At 35.7% G+C, this 22737-nt stretch overlaps 1 protein-coding gene across 5 annotated transcripts in view; it reads left to right on the top strand.

Moving 5' to 3' along the window:
- LOC123706999 (leucine-rich repeat-containing protein let-4-like) overlaps positions 1–22737 on the top strand; it is a 118752-nt gene that overhangs the window by 63240 nt on the left and 32775 nt on the right. For all 5 annotated transcript variants that reach the window (XM_045656729.1, XM_045656728.1, XM_045656725.1 and 2 more), the window contains one exon: positions 737–790. The gene's annotated coding sequence lies outside the window, so the exon portion shown is untranslated. The remainder of the gene's footprint in view (positions 1–736; positions 791–22737) is intronic.

The following is a 22737-nucleotide window of genomic DNA, read 5'->3' as shown; positions in this document are numbered from 1 at the left end:
ACTTTCTATTTGTAGCTTAAGAAAGTTTCTATAATTTATAGAAACTTACCACACATTTTTTGCCTATATTATTAAATTGCACACGAGACTGAAAGTGTCCAGTTAAAAAGGTAAATAAAGGCCTGTTAAAGTAAATAATTAACTACCATTGTATCTACGCCGTAGCTATTCCTAATAAAATCTGTATTGCTACAGCGTAGTCGACTGCGTAGAGCGTAGCAAATAGTAATTTGGTACGTCATTAAACTATTACTCAATTAATGAACAACAATTATTTCCCATCTTAAAAGGGAGATCTTACGGTATTAGCGTTTTCGTAAATAAAACGTAGCGTATATTATTGTAAATAAAGCATGTTTGGGTAACAAACACGGTGGTTCAGTAAATTACCAGGCACGTATAGGGTCGTCCCAGGTGCAACACTCACTCCATTACCCCAGCCCAAGCTCGGTCCTGCCAGTGATGAATATGTATTGTATCTTACTAAAAACGAATACAATTCCATTCCGTGAACATGTAACAAGTGAGCTAGTTTCACAGTACTTTAGAATATTATTTTTTAAAATATGTTTATCCTTATACCCACAGGTACATATAGTGTTCATTTAAAAATCCTTTAATTAATTTTCAATAATAGTACACCCACAAAGAGCCAAACCCATAATCTAATTGGCGTTTATTATGTCCGTCCTTGTTAGTTTCCTTTGTAAAGACAAACTTTTGTCATTTGTTACAGAGAACTGATGACAGCTGCTGATTTGTTCACCGTTCTCCAAATACTACAACAAAGGCAAGTAAACTGAAAACTTAATATTGTATTAGTCTTAATTAACTACAACAATACAACGTGGTAAGAGCGTCTTACAATCTGTTACACAAGACACAGTTTACTTTCATAATGCAAAAACACGGTAGCAAATTACATGCTTCGCAACACCTTAGATAAAATCCTAGCGTCTAAAAGCTGAACATACGGGCTCTTTAGCAGGCTCCAGTGGAGAGTTACTCAGTGGAGTGGGGGGCGAGGGGAGAGAGACGGTTCCTTTGAGAGTAACGAAACAAACACACGAGTTAAGAATGCTTTTCAGAAGCTTCGGCCATTGTTAGTAATAGTGATATCTTAGTGCGGCGTCTTAGTTTAAAATTTCGAGACAATTTATCACTCCGTTGCCTCGAAGACGCCCCTGATAAATGATCTTTTTGTATCAATTTCATTAGTCTAGTTGTTTTCATTTGCTTCCCGTTTCTCAATATAAAATGATTAATAGATTTCACTGTAAATATACCAACCGGCTTAAAGAATCAAATCTATTTCGTTTTAGGCAAAATACATTTCAGCTACAATTACACTCAATTGGGCAATTTAGTTGTCTGCCCGATACCCTCGTGTTTATAGAAAACATTTAATCAAGAAAATGAACGGTTAAAACGGTCGTTTTTGAAATTGGGTAAGCGATGTTTGGTCATGAATGATAATAGAATAGGAAAGAATTACATTGTTTACAAGAATGCACAAAGTTGCGAATAAGTCCGCTGTCCCGAGAGTAATCTGAACAAAATGATAATGCGAGAGACGGGGGCGAAGCGCGAAGTTAGCGCCAGGAAGGAAGGGTCAAAAGTTTGACCGAAAAAAACCCGGAACGGGCTGAATTTATCCCCGCCGTTTCCGATGTTTAGAAGCGTGCGTAAATAATATTATTCCGGGTTCCTTTTGTTTTACACTTTAATATTCGTGGTCCGATTGCGTGACCCAAAATTAACGCGGGCTATGCGAACCCACAATGAACCTTAAGTTTTGAGAGCTTTTGATACAGAAGAAAAGTAATTGGTAAGCTCTAACGAAACAATAATTTCTATATTTTGCTTTTTATGTCTTAATATTGAAATTACATATTTTTCATAGTGTTTAATTTGTGATTAACGTGGTAGAATATATTATAGGCGGAATAGGGGTTCCTTTTCAATACCCGAAGACAGACGTTCGCATTTATAATATTAGCGTTAAATTAGACTTGCTCTTTCCACTGACCATCGATTCGAGAGGTCATAAAGAGAAGAATTTTATTCTCCGAATTCCGGAGTCTTTTATGAAAACGGTCCCCTTCGAGATTGTGTAATTTTGCTTTGAGTGATTCCGGTATGGATGGGCAGATGGTGCGATATGACCCCTAGTTTTATGAGCCAGTAGCCAAACGTATCTAACGTTAAGATAGTCTTAACGTAGCAAGTAGAACTATAGTAGTCAAAACTGTGTAGACTTGAAATATATTTTACAAATTATTATTTAATATAAAACTAAATACACTCCACTATATTAATGAAATCTCAATTAGTTTAGTTGCTCTTTTTAATGAGAAAAATTTGAAAACATATGATCAGTGGAATTTATCAAACCTAATACATTACGAACATGAAAAATATTTTTCTTTCATAATAATTCAAGTGTAGATATTAATTAAATTCGTAATACCTTTGAAGCGTTGTTATAACATTTAATAAAATACTTTATAACTTTTGTTCTAAATTGTGGAAATTGAATCTATCGTATTGACCGGCGCAAGCCCGCTGTAACGAATAAAATGCTTAATATTTGTACATTTCGTTCGTTAGCTCGAGCTATTTTGACGCAACCAATTTAACCCTTGTCGAATTTGCGCTCGCGATATCTTATTTATCATATATTGAATATTGTCTTTTTATATTACTAATTATCCGTTAAAAGCAACTTCTTGTTTGAAAGATCTCCGTAGATATCAGTCAGCAGTCGGCGCTCAATGTGCCTAGGGTTATCATCAGTAGTATGGGTGACGATTGACGGTAACAATTTGTCTCGATTATTTATCGGCTTGTAGTTAAACTTATCTCCTGTTCAAATAATTTATTGCCACTTTGACCTACAGCGACGAATGGCAGATGATTTATATACAATGACATTGAAATAATGGATTTATAGGAAAACAATTTTAAAGCTTCGTTCGACTTATTAAGGCTCTGTAGGCATTATCGAAATAATAATATTTTAGAACGTATAGAACATAGGCAACGCTTATACAATTACTAAGCTATTCTTAATGAAAACGTCTTTCGAATATAAACACAACGAATAAATAAAACATATTTCCGTATCCTGCATTTGAAAGCTCTGAAATCAGCTGCATTACCTAACAACTTACACATATTCTTCTCGTGCATTAACTGTATAAAAATGTGAAGATATTGTCTTGCAAAGAGCGTACTTAAACTCACAAACAGACTTTCTTTTATGGGCTACATCGGCCCCCTACTCGTAGTTGATTTGACCCCCTAGTGTGGGGTCGCTTCGACCCCTGCTACCAGATGTTTGCCGCTCTCCGATTACTCGTTTATAGTTAAGAATACGCATTCGATGTTTGCAATGCTCTTATATCACAAGAAAACGTCCTCAGTTTTGTTTTACCTAGCTTTGTGATTTGAATCATTCTAATTATTAACTTTGGAATTAAGAAAATGTAAAGTAAAACTCGGCTCGAATGACACAATAACGACAAACTTTTAGCCTAGTATTCAGAACAATCGTGATGAACTTTTTCTATTTAACCGAGAAACTTTACTGATCTTTGATTTTTTATCAATTTGATTGATTCGCACGTTCTATATTTAAAATCTCATTGCACTTAAGCTATCGCCTCCTAAACTTACACCGGTGGGGCAAAATCGGTTCAAATTGACCATAAAAATGTCCCGATCCCTTCATTAGGCCCCCCATAGATATGTCCCTTGTCGAATCTCCTCACGTCAAACCCAACGGGCATCGATTTTCTGAGAGCCACGTTACTCAGAATAGTGTGTGTATAGAAATAAAATAATGTTTGAACTGTCGATTTCAGATTTGATAATAAAAAACTACTATTATCTAACACTCTTTCTACATTCCGAAACTTTCGTCTAATTCTGAATTAATTTGTCTGCTTCTTAGTATTTTTAATGTAAGTATTTATTTATTTAAACAATCTAGAACTCGAAAAAGCTTTTCTTAAATATACCAAACTTACGACGGCTTTTTATTGAGATTCTTTCATCACTTGTATACTTGCTAAAACACCGTAACGCAGTCAGTATGTTGTCCTGTGGTGAATTCTAGGTTCTTTTAAATAAAAAATTATATCTATCCCTCGGGTGCTCTGCAGCAAATCGCTAGGGATTTTGCATCTGTCAATGTTCTCCGGCTACTCGGCCCATATGCGCTCCCGGTAGATACATGCAACCGCACCTTAGGGGAATTAAATTGTATCTTCTTACGTAAATAAAATGAAGCCCCTTCTTAAAATATTTAAACTTTTTTTACCATTTACTTATATAAGCCAGAATTATATGCACTGACTTAGTGGATTAAATCTGTGTTTACCGGACCTGATGAAACTGTTTGTTGCCAATATCTATCATCGTCCAAGGTGAGCAAACACAATAAAAGAACAACAGTGGCATTTCTATCCCTCGGAGAGGAAACACGAGGGGAGTGCGTTCTTATTGAACCCTAGACCCTCGGGCTCACCGGCGTACTGCACAATTGAAGCTTTGCAAATTATTAACCATGTTTGGATATAATTAGTGGAAGTACTGGTTCTCTTTTATTATTATTCTATTTTAATTTCTATCATATATAAAAATGCGTTTAATTAAACGTATGTTTTACCTTATTTAAGACGCCCATAGAACATAAAAACGGGTTAAACTTATCCCCTCTTATTTAGAGTTAAGATTTAAGTTAAACTTTCAAACAGCTGCTTGATAATGGATTGTTAATATTTGCGGATTTTGATATTAAATAGACATTGCTTCAGAAAAAGATTAGAGGAATTATTAATGAATATTTTATTAATGTAGTATAGCAAGCACGGGGTAATTTATAATACAAACTCTTACATTTTTTAGTTTCATTTGTGATCACGCTTACGCTTCTAAACTAATTCCGGTTTTCTCACATATTGCTGTCGTTTAACCAAATTGCAATCTTATAAAGTACATAAAGTTAAATACACGGAAACATATCGCATACCTCATTTCACATTTAGCTCGATACCGATATAGATAACCCAATAAAAAGGCGAACTTGAACCGGCTGAATGGCCTGGCCAAAGCGGCATAAAATTTAAAAAAGTTCGTTTTGAAATGGAGGGAAAAATTGGAAGTTCCGCATTTCGGTTCGTTTTACATGAAAGGTTTTAACGAACGCTTCGATGGCTCCTTTTGAATGTTTTATTGACTTTAACTTTGTTATTCACATCATAACGTAACAAAATAATAATATTTTGCGTTGCGTTTTTGCGACGCCGCGTAATACTTTCCGCCGTTTATGGCGGGAAAACGTACGTTTGTTACGACTTTTTCAAAATAAATACGAATAAAGTTTGTATGCGAGCGTAATGTTTAAAGGCGGTCTTTATATCGGGCTATAAATGTAAATATTTCTCCTTATGTAAATAATATAGAGGATCATAAAATTTCTTCTCGGTATGTCTGGAAAGTTGCAATGATAATGATTTTTTAATAAAAGCCAGCTTAAATCCCATATACCTAGTCATATAAAAGTCTTTCCTCTCTAATTAAAGCAAACGAATTGATGTAAAATTGTCTTTCAAACTGCAACATCTACATTTGGTTCAGTTATATTTATGTTTGGAAACGTGTACTAGTGCAGACTACAAATATAACGAGCCGTGTATAAATAGGTTAGGTCGATGTCCGAAGACATTGACCAGATGTGGTTAGGGGCTTCCGTCATCATAATCACATTCATTCATGCTAACTTTGCTTTCGATCATGCAGAAATAGTTATGATAATATATCTGTAGCTTATATTTGAAACTTCTTTATCGGCATTGTAAAAAAAATTGCCGTCACATTATTTGGTTACGCGCCATCTTTTTCTTGTCCCTACTACGGTTGATTCAAAGAGATTCGAAGCCATTAATAAAGCAATTATTTAATAACGATAACAACGATAGTAATAATATTAAATGAAATAATGTTATTATTTGTCTTCATGTCTATGATAATAAAAGCCTTTTGTTAAACTTTATCTAATTTAACTTTATTTAACCAATTTCTGTAAAGTTGCATGTAGTAGTTCTTACGTGTGTACACTAGTACACGCGAACATTTTTTAAATGACTCTTGAAGTAAAACATACTTAAAACTTAAAAGTAAAATACTACATAAAACATATATATTCGAATGGCAATTTTTGATGAACTACTTAAACTGTTAAAAACATTTGACATCTACGCCTGACCTACTTAGCTTTATTACACCTGTGTAGTCTCAAGTAATTACATATAATTAAGAGAACGGTTAAATAGCACCAATGTTTGAGGGAAAATATTGAAATTAATTTTTCGCCGATCGACACGAAATAACATCTAATTGAGGCATGCCGCGCTTCCCACGCTGTATTTGCGTTAATACACACTCGGCAAACACATTAAATTAGGGTCTAATATTCGTTATATACATAATCGAACATCCACTCGAGTAACGGCTAAAACTTACTTGTGTAGTACCATAAAGTTTAGTATTCGTCACTAATTCCAACGAAATTGTCTGCGCACTGTCTACCGCGATGCAAACTTCGCCACATCGAATCAAACATTAAAGCGTGGGTGGGAGCTATATATCTATTTATTTATATAGCTCTCTAGTTTAATTACGTTACTCGATAATTCGACTTAACACACTATGTGCAAATATTTTGTTACATACTTTATTCGTGCAGTGGCCAATGTTTGGCTGAATTCCAATGAGGAAGGTCGCTGAATTCATTCATCACCCGGACCCAAGTTTCTATTCTAGCGGAAACCTTTTTTTGTCCCCGCTGCACTCGGCTAGCCGTACACCCAATTCTCTAGATTAAACTGTCAATTTCGATACTTACTATCTTCTTCCTTTAACTCGGCGGGAATTAAACTTGCCCCTCGAAAATGATTTATTTAATCTTGATAGTCTCTTAATTCTCGTTCGCTTTCGTAAGTTAAAATCCAGCGTTTAAATAGTTCTGCAACTGGAGCAGTTTTTTAACTCCATCGCATATTGTATCTTCTATATGTTACCCGTGGCTCCGTTTCAAGAAAAATAGAACGCCCTACAGTATGTTTTAGTGTTCATCGATCTATATCGATATACATATGTAATATATATATTAATATATCGATAGACCATGTCCTTACCATGATGATGCAGCATACAAAATTGGTTAAATACTTACTCTTTGCAGATGTTTTCATATTGAATTTTGAGAAGTAGCTTTCTTCGGAGGCTTTCTGAAACTGGTAGCTGAAGCGTAGGTATAGGGTTCTTTCCTGAAAAGTTAAATGTGTAATGAGACTAACGCTGGTGACTTTTCAAAGTTCTCATCAGTTATTTAATACTTACGTGTCTTACTTGACAATCCATCCTCCGCTTGGCGTAAAAAAGGGCCTTTCAGGCAAAAATACAAATAAAATATTCGCGACGCATCCTCGATACGTTTAACACTATATCAAGCTTCACTAAAGAGAAATAGTGCTATAAACAAGACAAATAAAACTACGTGTTCCCGTTACCAATTGTCACTTTATTTGGATTGTTTCCCCCATGTCAGAGCCCTTCGTTACGCGTAAGGGCCATAATTTAGGCCTCCGCAGCTGGCTCATGTAATGTTGATTGTATTGGGCACGATAGCAACGTAATCGAACGCTCGCCCTCCTCATGTGGGCAGGCTCGGGCTCACTGTTGCACTTATCAGACCGACAGTTTTCCAGAGGACAGTGTGAACAGCGCTTTATTATACAATCTCTTTATTTCGGATTAAAAACCTAAAGCTTTTATTAATATTTTGCCACTTATACAACAAGCTGAATCATAATGTAATCATTTAGTTGTAGTAATAATTAAATACTTTGCGCGTACTTTAACAACCAGGCGCTAATCTTTTACAGTAGTTGAATGGTGAATAAGGTTTTCCCGAGCTTTTGATTTATAACAATCGTAATTACAATAATTTTGACCTATGTTTATATTGGTTCTATTGATTACGTAGAATTTTATAGGATTGGCACTCTCAAGCCATAGTTCACTGAGGCTAGTAAACGATAGGCCGATGTAATCCCTCTTGGTGTGTACAAAAAACTCAAAGGCGTTTAATTGAAAGTGAGGAAAGCCCTGGTCTCAGCTGATAAGAGGTAATCTTCGTTTAAACAGGGGATTACGCCTCGCTCCCGGTTAAGGCGGCTCTACATCTGCCGCTAATTGTGCTGGAATTTCCTACAGAAAATATATATCAAAATGGGCCTCATGGACTCTGGAAAAGATACACACCAAATAGACAAAATAGATTCCCGCCGCGTTGTTTAAAATATAAATATCATGAGCAACTTTATGTATATACAAATAGCTAAAAATTGTTTTCTTTTAATGTATAAAAGCTATGTTAACCAAAGACAATACTAACTTTATGTATATTTCTCAGTGCGCTTTGTTGTACATGATTGGTTGGTTTGTGGACTCCGTTTCCGCACTTATCCTCTCAATAGATCCGTTGCGCGTTGTGTTGTATATCATACATAACCAACAATTAATTACTCTAGGGCAGCGAGGAAAATCTGCATTCGCGTCTCAGTAAAACATAAAAGTATGTGAAAGTCAATGTAATGGTTAAATCGCTCGTTCTTAGACCCCCTAAAATATCCAGCGTTAACTGATTACAAGTTGTGACGTAATCTCCGGTTTGTTTTAAGAAATGTCGCGTTAAAGGATTAGTCGCGGCCCGTGGATCAGCTGAGCTTATTACTGGCTGATACTTTGTCATCGAGAAGTGTCAAGTGCCACTGTCTACTGCCAATTATATTTTAAATAATACTTAAATTTATACTAAATGATGACTAAGATATTTAAAATTCCTGATGTAGAAACGCATATAAGGAGACTGAACACAATTGACGTACATAAATAAGTAGCAAGTTTATTTTTTAAATACTGAATTCGTCGTATTTAGAGAGGTATATATACGTAGGAATGTTTTTAAACTATATTTTAACGATTCGTATATCAAAAAAGTTTTATTCGGCAAACGCGTAGTCACTGAATGCCGGCCTGGGATAATTTTATCCCGACTCTAATCCCGCAGGACTTCAGTGAATCGCTTTTATTATGCTGTTTTCGCAGCCATCATTTTAGCGAATGCAATTAACCGAATCGCGTGTGTCATTCAGAAGCCTATTGACTAGTACCTGGACCTGGCTTCGCCTTGTTCATCCGATGTGAAGTCATCTATTTAAAACACTATTTACAAAATGTATACCACACTATTACTTATATAATGCCCTTTTCTACATAATATTTGAATAAACCTATGTAAAAAATATAAACGCCAATTTGTTATGAAGATTCACCTATTTCACTGTTCGGACATCCGGGTTAAATATAGTTAAACCACTGAGAACTAAACGAGCATGCCTTGCAAATAGGAAATTCTATATTTAAAAAACCGTGAGATTCCATAGGCGCCTGACAATAATGGAGTCGATTTCGACCCCACGACTCCGGATAATATTATTCCGGGATTGATTCCCAGGATAATATTATTCCGGCGGATACGTCACCACGTGTCCATTCAGCTATTTCTATTATTCTCTACGATTCTGCAGATTAAATAATAATCCTGATAGAAGTGTGAAATCAATACGTGAGGGTTGAATGCAGTCATCGCGAAAATTACATGTTTTGTTTACAATATAGTATCTGTCTATCAATTAAGCTGAATTTTATTTATTAAATACCTAGGGCGTTGTGTATTTTATATTATACGAAGGATATTTCATTTATAAATATTTCAAATAGAAAAATAAAAAACATAAGTACATGTTAACCAACCGTTCATAGAAATCCTGAGCATCCAGGTTATATAAGATTAGTCTAATAAATATATAAAGACTATAAAATTAAACTATTATACCCTTTGTAGTTGTCTTTGGTGTTCCTTTGACTATCTTTACAGAAAACAATAATCTAATGTGAAGCTTCTAAAAAATAAACAGTTTCAGATACGTTCAAAGTGTTCAATTTTCCTTTATACTTTCTTTGTACGAAAATGTTTCCTTTATTCCTTCCATTGCTCTTTTTCGGTTTCAAAACTCATTGATGTAATCAAAGTTGCGTATTTATTTAACATTAAATTAACTGATAAAATCTCTAATTAGTCGCGTTGACTAAAAAGACACTTTTTTCATAATTAATTTAGGGTGTGATAAAAGCTTTTTAATTAATACAGAAATTGAATAATTTATTCATGATAGTGTTGTTTACTATTGAGTTTAATAAGTTTCTTGAAATGTTTAAGCCTGATTAAATTTAATAAATGATAACATATTGGGTCTCGGTTTGTATTTAATATTAATAGATAAATATAAAGATTAAAGCTCTCCAGCACATTACAAGCTGTATAATTGTTCTTAGATAACAGTGCACTGGAATATCTTAATTAAGGTTTTAGGAGACGCAGTAATGCGTGTGACGAGGCTAGTCTGCTTTAATTGTTCCTAAAACGAACCGTAATTGTTCTTAAATGAAACTTTGCGTCTGGCTCTTTAACTATTTTAAATTAAATTAATTCTGTCCAGACACGTTTATTTGATGAAACTTTGTATGTATTTTATTTAAATGATCCTGAAGCTAGTTTTGTTAATATTAAATACAGCTCTGTAGTCTGTTTTAAATGTAAAGCTTAACACGTGAAAACATTAGCTTTATAAGTGTTGACTGGTGGTTAATGGGGCGAATCTCAACCCATTTTTTTTTCTATTGATTTTTATTTATAATGCAAAGATAATTGAAAATAGTGCATTCGAACATTATAGCTATAGAACTCAAAATTTGCTTCATACCAATATTAATAACGTTTTCAATAACGTATATCAATATTCAACTCAACGCATGAGAATAAGCGGCCCACCACGTTTATTATGTGATTATCGCCACAAAAAGCTTTCCTATTACAATGCAGGCGGCTATGCCCCATGCCCCGCTCTCCGAGAGTGATTGTAGATTCATATTAAATATCAAACTTTACACACTGTGTTTATGAATTTTTTTTATCAAACTTTTAACTATTAATGTAGTTGAAAGTTACGTCCCACGCCAACACTTACAAATAAAGACAGAAACCTAGAAGTCGCTGAGTTTGACGGACGGCTTTCTCGTTAATAAACTACCTCATGTTAACATTTGCAGGAAATGCGAAGAATTCACTTAATTATAATATCGATCGTCGAAAGGACGTTAAAGATTGTTAATATATGGAATGGATACTTATAAGGAATAAATAGTGCACTCCTGCGTAGTGAGGAAGCGTTTGAAATGCTATAATAACAATTGACGAGTAGATATGCTAAATGGATTGTAATGGAAAGCGATTGTAATTCGAGATCGGAATGTTTCTTTGTTGACTTTAATATTTAATCGGTTCAAGGGTTTTTTTCAACTCCGGACTTGATGTTTGTCTAATGCCTTTAAAACAATTTTTTATCAATTGTTTTATATCTTAGTCGGATTGCAGTTATACATTTGAAATAAAGAATATTGTATGAAGTTTCCTACGGCAAGCATATAGATATTTAACCTTATATACCTATATAAGGATGAAATTATATAAATAATGAGCTTTATTATTATTGAGTGAATAAAACTTTCGGAATCAGCTACCTTGAAATAGCATTAAGAGGAAGAAAATGAATTAGAATAAAATTTGGTTTACAAATAGTCGGTATGAAAAAAGGCCGCTCCTTACATCAAAAGTCCATTTGGTGCGACCAGTTTCGGTCTGAACTGTTATAACTGTTGAATGGCTTACTATTCTAACTATTGATTTCTTTTTGTACTCAATCAATATTGTTTTTGCTTCATTATTCATTTCAATGGCTAAAAGAAAAGGGTTAGCGAACGTCAATTTCACACTTTGAATGAAACCTATTTTAGCGATGTCTCTGGAAATGAACCAATGTTTTTTTCTTCGCCCTTGCTTTAACTTTACTTTGACAGGGCTCGATATTGCTCCATTTTATTTACAAAGAATGTTTACTCTCTGAGCTTTTTACACGTCTCTACCTTTTTTTTTTTATTTACACTTCGTTACACTACAAAATAAAAGTAAAAATTAACATAATTAAATCAAAAGGAGGGCAACTGGCGGCCTTATCGCTTACGAGCGATCTCTTCCAGGCAACCACTGTGACTAAGAAAAAAAAATGTATTAAATTACATAAGATAGGCAAGAAGTGCAAAAATACATGTTATACACAGATATTAAAACAAAAACTAAACAGGAATAAAATATTAAAGATACTTTAAAGAGTAAAAAGACACATAAATCTTTTTTTTTTTTTCACTTTTTTTTCAAAGGGATTAAATAAATAAACTAAAATTTAATTGGCTGTTAAATAAATATATTGCTAGATTTTCCATTTATATGCAAATAATGTTTAAACGTTTTCTTAAGTTAATATTTCTATTATATTTTTAATTAACGTCGAAAGAATAGAAAATATATTTTTTATCCTTCCCTTTATCGAGCTTCTGCATTTTAAACTAATAGTTAGGTTTTTTTGGTAGCGTCGAATAGGATTTGTAATGTATTGTAACGTCACTCGTAGTGTAGAGTATAGGCGGCTGTCAGCAGCAGCCATACCTGCCTCTATTTTGTTAATTGAACGGCCAATTCAAACACAATGTGCCTTTGTTTACTTTCAAATTCGATCTGAAGTATTGCCATACGTTCCCACTACGCGACAAAACCGTTATCTCTCGCAGATCTCTATTTGAGTTTACAATTTGTTGCTTCCATTTTCGATATTGATTTTCTATCGTGTTAGTTTGTAATTTCAATATATTCGATTATATAAGCTTTTTGTTTATGAAGATTATATAGGAAACAAATCTCGGAGCACAACGGCTCTTTCGAAGGCACTTTCTCACAAAAAAAAACTCAATTAGTCTAAACAAAACGGCATAGAAAAATGGTTTAAACCGTACACAATTATGTCGGGTCCAATTCTCCGTGTACCATCCAATAATACTATTTCAATATTTGCCAAGATAACAAATAGGACAAATGTTTTGTGCTCCGCAAACAGCGCCATTGTCGCTTCCAGGCGCGGGATTAACTTTCAGTTAATGATACTGTCACTATGGACGATATAAAGGCTGTTGTTGTCCTATTTCCTGCTTACACGAGACGCGCGAACCTAATTGCATACTGAACAACACTTCTAATTATATATAATTTTATCGTGTTTCTCGGTAAGTTTACACAGCTGACCTGTATTAAAAAATAAGTGATTTTAAAGCTGTTGTCGTAAAAAGCTTTGCTCGCATTTTCCTAAATTAAAAACGAACGAGCTGAGTGCGGGCGACCGCTAAGTAACTCGGTACAACTTCATAATAAACAGCAAGAACATTTATCATTAGAAATTTCGAACGACAACCGAATGTTGTTCGAGCGAAGTTTCGAGTTTCGCTAACGACCGCCCGACTCGGCCACTCCATTATTTCCCGAAAGGGAACACGTTCTATTTTTCATTTTCACCTCCTTTGCCCAGGCGGATAAGGTATACCTGCAATTAGATTTTGATATTTTTTGATTAGAGTTGTTTGTATGCGGCTGCAGAAGAATTATATCTTAGCTTTTAATTTTCTACTTAAATGAGCACACCAAAATGTGAAGAAGCACTTCTTAGGTTAGCAACGGACACCCATATACAAATTCTAGTTGCGTAATTGCCTGAGAAGAAAAGTGTGGTGTACTGCAAGAAAAAGGCTATGTGTACGATCTCCCAGAAAAAAATTGCTATACGATATGTTCCTGTCGTCTAGTTCAGCACTAAACAATGGAAAAACCGGCGTTACACTGTAAAATACCCGGTTTGTTCAGAAAACAATACGAAACATTATCTTCTCTCTTACCACTTATCGCGCTCACTATTTGACTTTATAAAGAATCTGAAATTTAACGAAATAATGAAGAGGTTAACGGAAAATTGAATCTATTCTTCTATTGCGAGTGTAATTACCAAAACAGAACCGGACTGCTGGAAAGTTTTAATATGCGGAAACGTCGAACAAGGAGGGAACCGAGCCCCGACTAACTTATAACTCGAAGGCGAGTGAAACTGGGGAAGCGTTTTAGTGCACTCAGGCCGGGCCATAAACTAATGTTATTCGGTTTGTTATGCGCCTTTCGGGAAAAGGCGTCCCTGACACATAAATATTTCATGAAGCGGCCATTTCTTCGACTCAGCGGAGAGGTGATTGAAAAAACGAGTTCCGCGATATTGCTCTTCACTTGCGGTCGCTGGCCAGGCTCGCAATCAAAGCGTTTCGCCGCCTTTCAGTCGCTGCAAGCATTTAAATTGTACCGTCACTACCCAGTATCCAAGCATAGTCTAAATGCCTCCTGTCAAATGCATAGTAATACACAATATATATAATTAGGATTAATATTCTACTGTAGCCAAACCTAAGCTGTCAATTCAACCTCAAGGCGTCATCCGCTGTCTCAAATCCCAACAGTGTGAGGATCAGTAGTTCTCTCCGCCGATCTTAATCTCGCAAAGTCCCGACAGTCGAGCCTTTTTCACTTGCAGCTTAAAGAACATCAAATTTTGAGCTTTTAAAATTGGAATCATAAGCCTTTGGTTAAATTTAATTCGCACATTTTGTATGGGATTTCGATTTGAATTTGACATAGTTTGCTGTCTGTTAAAGTGCGAAGAATGGTCAATTCAATGGTCAATGGACTGCTGTTTATCTCGAATGAATAGTAAAATTCCCGTTACCAGCTAATAATAGGTTTTTTGTTTCAATTAGGAAACGGTTCTGGGAACAAAAGCGTTTAAAAAGTATTCGTGAAACAAAAGTTTTGCATAAAATCTTCGTTAGCGATGTTTACTGTTATGTCTTTTTGTTTCAAACGCAAATTAAATCAACCCGCTTTGTTACAACTTTTTAAGTATGAAATTCAAAGGAATAATAATTTGACGTGTTTTTGAAGTTATGGTTTGTTATCAAATTTAAGCGACCACTTAGAAATATTCTCGTTTTACAATGTTTGTTATAACCTTGAGCTTACACCGCGTAGAGTGACGATGCTAAACACAGCAGGGTAGAGTCCAAATTTGTGCAAAGGTAAGTTGTAAATGATGAAACTAATCCACTTTGCGATTCCGTTTGTATTCAGCCACTTGGTTCCAAAAACAGATCGGACGTCGCCTGTTGCGGCCATATTTGCATTTGTCTGATTGATTATTCAATCGGCCGGCAACGCCAACCCACTGTGGACTGCTCTCTATGCTAATTGATATTATAATCCTGCCCGCCCTCCGTCCTACGCCCGTACTAACGTAGCAACAATCTGGCGGCAGGTTCTTTGTACGTCGCATATAATACTGAGGTTGTTTGGTTTCGAAACTATTCTAAATTCAAAACTGTTAAAATAAAAATCTAGGTGTTTGTTAAGCACTTCCCATAAATTATCAAAAGCAGTAGCGGACAATAAAACACGTAACGTCTAACTCTCGGCAGTGGGACGCTGCGGTAGCTCACAGGCACTATATAATAAAGTGTCGCTGACAGCTAGTGTCCGGAAAAAGTGTCGCGCACAGGTGTCCCTAGTAAATCTCAGCTCTACAATAGAGCCGGCTTACTGTGCGATTTTTACTGCATTTTCGTGAAATGTGTGTTGTATAACTTAATAAGTAGTGCGAATGAGGTTAGAGAGGATGCATTATTCAGCAATGGAGACTTTAAGCGAAAAAGCTTACATTTGGCTACATTCAATGCATCCCTGTCTGCTTTATTGGCGCTATTTTTAAATTAAATGATTGCAAAATATATTAAAAATGAGGAAAGAAATAGTCAAGGAAACGCAAGAAAAGGAAATTTCTTTTAGCGTGAGTGAGTCGGGCGTACCGTCTCGAAAACTCGCCCGAGGATATCCTGCGGCACAGCCGCCATTTACACGAAAGACATGGAGTATTATAGTAGTATACACTTTACCCACAGTACTGTATGGCTTTCGTTTAAGCAAGTATAACCAACGTTTTAAATTTACTCTCACACGAATTACACAAGGACCTCACAGTAGATGGGTTGTGGATTCACTGCGTAGTTTCTAAATACGAGTTGCAATATTAACAGTCAAGTTATCAACACGAAAACGTATTCATTTACAGTATGCCATTTTAATAAATTTTGTTGCTTCGATTGTTTTTTCAACAGTATACAACTATTTTAATGCTATCTACTGTGGTTTCATCTCCGCCCTCGAGTTACAATTGAGAGGATGAAAAATTACAGTTTTGCATTTCTGTGGAAAATCCTATACTGGGTTATTTGCTTTATTGCGAAAATGTAGTTTGAAATCGGAGTTTAACATAAAATCTAACTTACTAGCTGCGATAAATTCATTTCATTTAGCTAAGTAACTTGAAAATACCAAGCTAAAGAAATAATGAGAACTATTGTACCAGACACGTTCATTGTAACTAACAACTTGAACATTAAATAAATTGAACTGTTGGTTTAGAACTAATCGCTGGCACGTACCAGTAATCGGTTTAAAATTCCCCCCTAATGTATCCCCCCCCCCCCTATTCGAAGCGAACAACTCGACCGGGCTCACAACTAACTACGTTCTTCTTGGAGGTGTGCGAAAACAATAGTTAAGGACTCAACTGTTTCAGGAACTTTCACATATGAGTACAATCGCGTGATTACAGCCATAGAAATACCCATTTGGGAATAAGTCAACTAAACTTGGAGTTTCTTTCATTAGCAATCTAATTTCAGTGAAGTCGACAGTTTTTTGACACTGTTAGCACATTTCTAGTAATGTATCATTTTGTTTTACACTTTACGAAACAAAGCGGTACAAAATACATATGATTTTGATTCATTTGCGGTAATTATAACTCCCGAACGTATTTCATTACGGCTTGACAAAGTTTTTACGAGATATCAAACGCTTGTTACTGCCTGTAATTTAATTTGTCAACGTGAACGTAGGCACTCCATAAACCCGTGACTTTACGACTCACGGTTTATGTACGAAGAGTAATTGAACTGTTTATAGTACATACGATATTGCATTACCATTACATATTAAGTAATAGTGCGCAAGTTCACAAATATGTATACATTACCATCATTATTAAATATATATATTATATACAAAATGCTATAAGCAAATAACAATACAGCGAGTCGGCAGAGGAAGATGCTCGAACGGAATGGATTCCATCACCGATTGTCTAATATAGATTATGTTAAGTCGGTAATAACGCTGGAAGTCGATTTGTTTGCTCAACAATCTCGGAGTGAATCTCACTAGCTTACACATAAATCCTGAGGAATCGAGTCGGATCCCATCGAGCTAATACGCAGTATCGTTAATCGAAGCTTATGCTTATTGACTTTGCTTTGGCTTCTGACTTAAATTATTTCTCGAAATAGTTTTAAAGCTACTTGCCTATTACCCATATTGGCCATTTACCGCGCAATTCAAATAAATTCAAACAAATCACCGCTCAGGACGTGACATACTTTGCGGAGAAAACTTTTGCTTATCGTCCGCTACTTTGTATGTATCTTTGTAACCATTGGAAATTTGTACTACAGGATACCATTGAAGATATACACATTATTACAATACATTCTGAATTAATTATTGAAACGAATTTTATAACATTAAATCGAAGACAATTCTTATAATTTATTTCTGATAGGGCATAAATCTTAGTTAAATTGCGTGTGGGGTAGGTACTGGGGAACGCTATCTGTCCTGAAATAAATCCACGGGAAACCAGGGGACGAACTTACGACGAGTTTCATTAGCGATCGTCCAGATACGGTCGGTCGGCCTCATCATGCAAGGATTCCTTAGTAGTACTGACTATCGGAAAGCTAGTATATTATGGAACGCATGACTTTGTTTCGACGTAAAGGATTTACAATTTAATTTAGTGTATGATTTGCAAAGTTGCATCTGTAAACCTTAAAAAAATGCAAGTTTTGACTTGTTTTTACACATATTTACCGACAAGACCGTCTAGATTTTAATTAATGTAAAATTTTAATACCTTTAATTATTTTTTAATCGTACTGAATTACATTAGAAAGGCAATTCACATACTCATTCTAGAATTGTTGTTCGTTTAAATTATAGAATTTGTTACGTCACGTTGCGTCAAAAGAGTTACTTTCAATTAACAAGTCTCTCGCTGACCACACTGTTGAACTAAACTTTGAGTTTTGTTAATAAATAGTTAAGGCGTGAGCTATTATTCAGTATTCGTTTAAACAAAAGAACTGCAACTAATTGTACATAAATACTTTAACTGTAGTTAATTTGGAAAATAATTATATTAAATCGTTGTTTGAAATGTTCCCAAAATATCAAATAATTCTGTCAAAATCCCGAATAAAATAGCAACTCCGAGTGGGGCATTAGTGCCTGTTCGTCGCGCCTGTAACGTCACATCCCTCATATTTCTTCTCATTCACTGCTTTAGCCGCGATAACATTTATTATCATTTCAAACAACGATTTAATACAATTATTTTCCAAATTAACTACAGTTAAAGTATTTATGTACAATTAGTTGCTGTTATTTTGTTCAAACGAATACTGAATAATCACGCCTTAACCATTTATTTACAAAACTCAAAGTTTAGTTCAACAGTGTGGTCAGCGAGAGACTTGTTAATTTAAAGTAACTCTTTTGACGCAACGTGACGTAACAAATTCTATAATTTAAATGAACAACAATTCCAACAAAGGTGCTGAAATCCGTTGAAATCTTCAATCTCCAACATTAGGTGGAGCGCGAAGCCCACACGAGGGTGCCTTCCCCCTGTGTCCCTCCACTTTCTGTGTCGGTCACTGATTAATCGCTTAACACTAATGAAATAACTATAGCGGCGACCGCAGACCGCCTGAAGGGCCCGTATCAATTGCAATATCCCTCGTATTGCGAGTACACAAGAGTCAATTATTGGGCCCAGCTTTGGGCTTTATTAAAAGCGGAACTACTTCTTCGGAGAATCCCTTTTATTTTTCAATTTAATAGACCGAAGAAGAATATTATTCCATACAAACTGCCCTTCACCCCTGTACCTACGCGTTGGATGTCGTGGGGCTTCAGTAGTTCGAGTAACGCTTTAAACGCTAATAGATATCTCTTTACAAGACAAAAGACAGTAAGCTGAGCTCTTAATCTAAAGCGGAATCCGTTTTTACTGTCTACAAAAAATCCCCTAATCCGATCGAATGCCCCCTCCCGATTCACATTCGATTACTGTCTCAGCAATAAATAAGCGGAGTTAAAACAAGTGAATCTGATCGCGCGCCAACTCCACCCGAATTACAGGAACATACGACCGTTGCGGAGAAGTTCCAAAGCATCCAGCAATAGTTTGCACACCGATATACTTTCTCAAATTAATATAATGATTTGACCCACCCATGTCGACGTGGAAAATATCTTGGAACGCAGCTAGTGAATGATGACACTAAAGAATTTTTATACTGAGCACACCTTAATTTAATTCTTCATGGCTCCAGAACTTTAGGAGAACAGAATGCTATTGCAAATCGATACATTTGGAAAAAGAATAGGCTTCATTCAGTTGAAAGGCAGCGGATATTAGGCGCCTAAAGGCAATTTTCCATTGTCGGAATGATCCGCAATCAATCGGGAATGAGCGCCATTTCTGAGACGAACATTAATCACGGCTATCATTTGTTTCGTTCTATTGTTTATGTTTAGTTTGGTGCTACTGCTTTATATACTCACTGTACCCGACCAACACTTAACTAATGATAATTAAAACACGTATTAATACTATTATACGAAAGCTTAAATGTATAGCTTAGCTCTGGTGTCATGTAACCGTCCATTCGCCGAGTTGCCCAATTATGCTTGATGTTTGTTTTTTTATTTGACTCGGTAACAGTGAGTAAACCTACAAAATAATGGAAGCCAGCTTAGAAGGGCGGTAATGACGATGCAAGGGCCCTCAGCCACGGAACGTGCCTCTCCACCTGTCTGCTTATTTTTCTTACCATTGTGTTCTATATAATGTCGAACTAACGACCCCTTCGGAAGGTGTGTACGCATTAAAATTGTAATTAGACGTGAACAGTCACCGAGTGTCATTTGGAATGTTTAGTTATTTTAATTGTAAAGCCTTAGCAAATGCTATATATACTAACTTCATTGAAGCTAGATAATATTTATTTATGATACAACTTTGAATGTCAATCTTGTGTGTTTAGACCTCTGCATGTACTAGAATAGTTGCGTTATCAAAAGTTGGGGTGATTTTGCTGAACAAGTCAGTATAAAGCTTTCAAATGTAATGTTGCGTAATTTTATTTGCCTGCAATGTGGTAAAAGTAGTAAAAGCCGAGCCGATTAACATTACACCGCATTAAGGATGCAAACACACAAATTAATTATTTATGGAGCTCTTTGCAGCCGGCTGTTTCGTTAACATGCCGTCGACACAAATATGCATATTCATACAGCATTTCCAAAATTGTATGCAACCTATTTCGAAAATGCTATTGCCAAATTTTTATCAAAGCAACTAAAATTTGCGTTAGATCTGTGACATCATCCGGTCACTTAAATGTCGTATATTGTTTTTAATTTGCGTAGAATAAAGTATTTCACAGAGATTCGGTTTTGTATCCTCTAATTGTTATGGCGAGAACGTTACCGTTGAAGTGCATATAGAAATGGTAATACTCTTACCGGCAACGTGCTAAGACTAATTCGGAACGCCCCTTATGACTAGGACTGAGTGGAATGGAACAAAGGATGACCGGAGATGGTTTCTAATTACGAGACGGTTATGCAAATCGAGGGTCGGGCTCGGTCTGTAATAAACATGCGCTCTTATCCCGAAATGCTCTGCCTTTAACAACCATTACTGCCCTTTGATCAATCTATTTTTGCATGGACTTGATCCTTTTAGATTTGTAAATGCATGCAAAAGCTTAACGGTGAATAAAACATATCTTATTTATATACAGATATTGCTAAATCTAGAATAATAACATCTATCGATTTCCTAAATAAAAAATGTTTCCTAGATCGTTAATATAATCTGAGCGAGATCCTCAGCACTATTAGGTGAAGCTATTTAGCGGAGCACTCCAATTGACCGGCGAAGGAAATCGTCCGGTCGTGCCGTGACTGCCCGAAACTGGGCTAAAAGCGCCGCATTCGGGGGCACATTTTTCACGAAAAACTGTCCGCGGACAAGCTGCCGGACAAACGAGTTTACGAACGTTTTAAAACCCGCTTCGTATTTTAGTAATTTCGATTAAGGCGGAGATGTGTGGATCTACTACATAATAGACCCCAGTTATACTCGATCCGAAAATGAGTTCGACATAGTGTAGCCAAAAACTTTTCAAAGGAAATGAAATGCCTGTATTTATTTGCTTTCATCGTTGCCGAATGAAATATGCAAAACCGCTCGTTCTCTCATTGAAATGCAGCCTAAGTCTGGGTGTAGGCTCAGTTGTAAAACCTTTTAGGGCGGGGAGTGTTTCCGTTTGTAACGAAACAATCGGGGCTCGTCAAAGGCGCTGAGGGCGGCTCTCGCAGTTCAATGCGTTACACTCGTTAGTGACGAATAAAAACAACTGCACCACAGTGTACGGCATCAAACTAACACTGAAAAGGTCTGTGACCAGCTCTCACCCCCCAGTTATGGCATCGAATGCAGACTTCTGTTTGAAATTCTTGCCAATTGACCTCGTTCAAAGTAATAAATGTATCAATGTAATATGAATTTCTAATAATTAAATTTGTTAATTCAAATCTTATTCCTAATTCCAAAACTGATATTTTAGACATTGATTAATAGTGAAACATCTTTTTTAAATTGAATCAAAAGCGTCTAAGATATCAAATCCTACTTAATAGGTTTGCCAAACGTTTTAATAAAACTGAAAATAATTTTCTCTCCAATTCACAAATGTTACTAGACTGTGGTGTCTGAATGTTTCCAATGCAAAGTGAATATCGGCAGTGTGTCGGTGGAGTTGTCGCGAAGGAGCGACATCACTCACGCATAAGTTGAGTCTCGAGTTGTCTTCACCGTGTCAACGACTCATTGTTTCCATCGATTCCTTTACACCCACAGTCTATATACCTTTATTGTCACTTCGTAGAAGCAATAAAATTGTGTCATTTTTTAAAATATAAATTTAATATATTTAAATTAAAACAGCCATATTCGAATAACCAATAATCGTTTAACGTATGTGTGGTTCCCGTTTCAATAAATCGAACAAATTATAATTGTCCATTGAGGCGGAACTTAAACCGAACGACTTTCCTGTGCGGGGTGACTCACGGACAGACACAGCCGTTTACGTAACTACCCTCGTCACAGACCATTTCATTTCGTATTAAGCTCATAACATTTTCAAATTTCGTTTACACTGACAATTAAGGCGCCATGCAATTGCATAATCCCCACCGTTTGCCCAAAAATTTAAAATTTCTTTATTTGTATCCTACGTCACTGTGCAAAAGTAATTGAATAGACTACATTCTATCGGATATAATCCTCTTACAAAAGCAGTATTTGTCGGCGCACGTTGTAAGTGCGCAAGTGTACATTGTTTTAATTACGCGCGAACCCGTTGCTCGGCTTT

This window comes from Pieris brassicae, chromosome 3 (assembly GCF_905147105.1).
Source record: "Pieris brassicae chromosome 3, ilPieBrab1.1, whole genome shotgun sequence".
NCBI lineage: Eukaryota > Metazoa > Arthropoda > Insecta > Lepidoptera > Pieridae > Pieris > Pieris brassicae.
The sequence above is the reverse complement of the archived record's forward strand: the minus strand, read 5'-3'. Positions and strand labels throughout refer to the sequence as shown.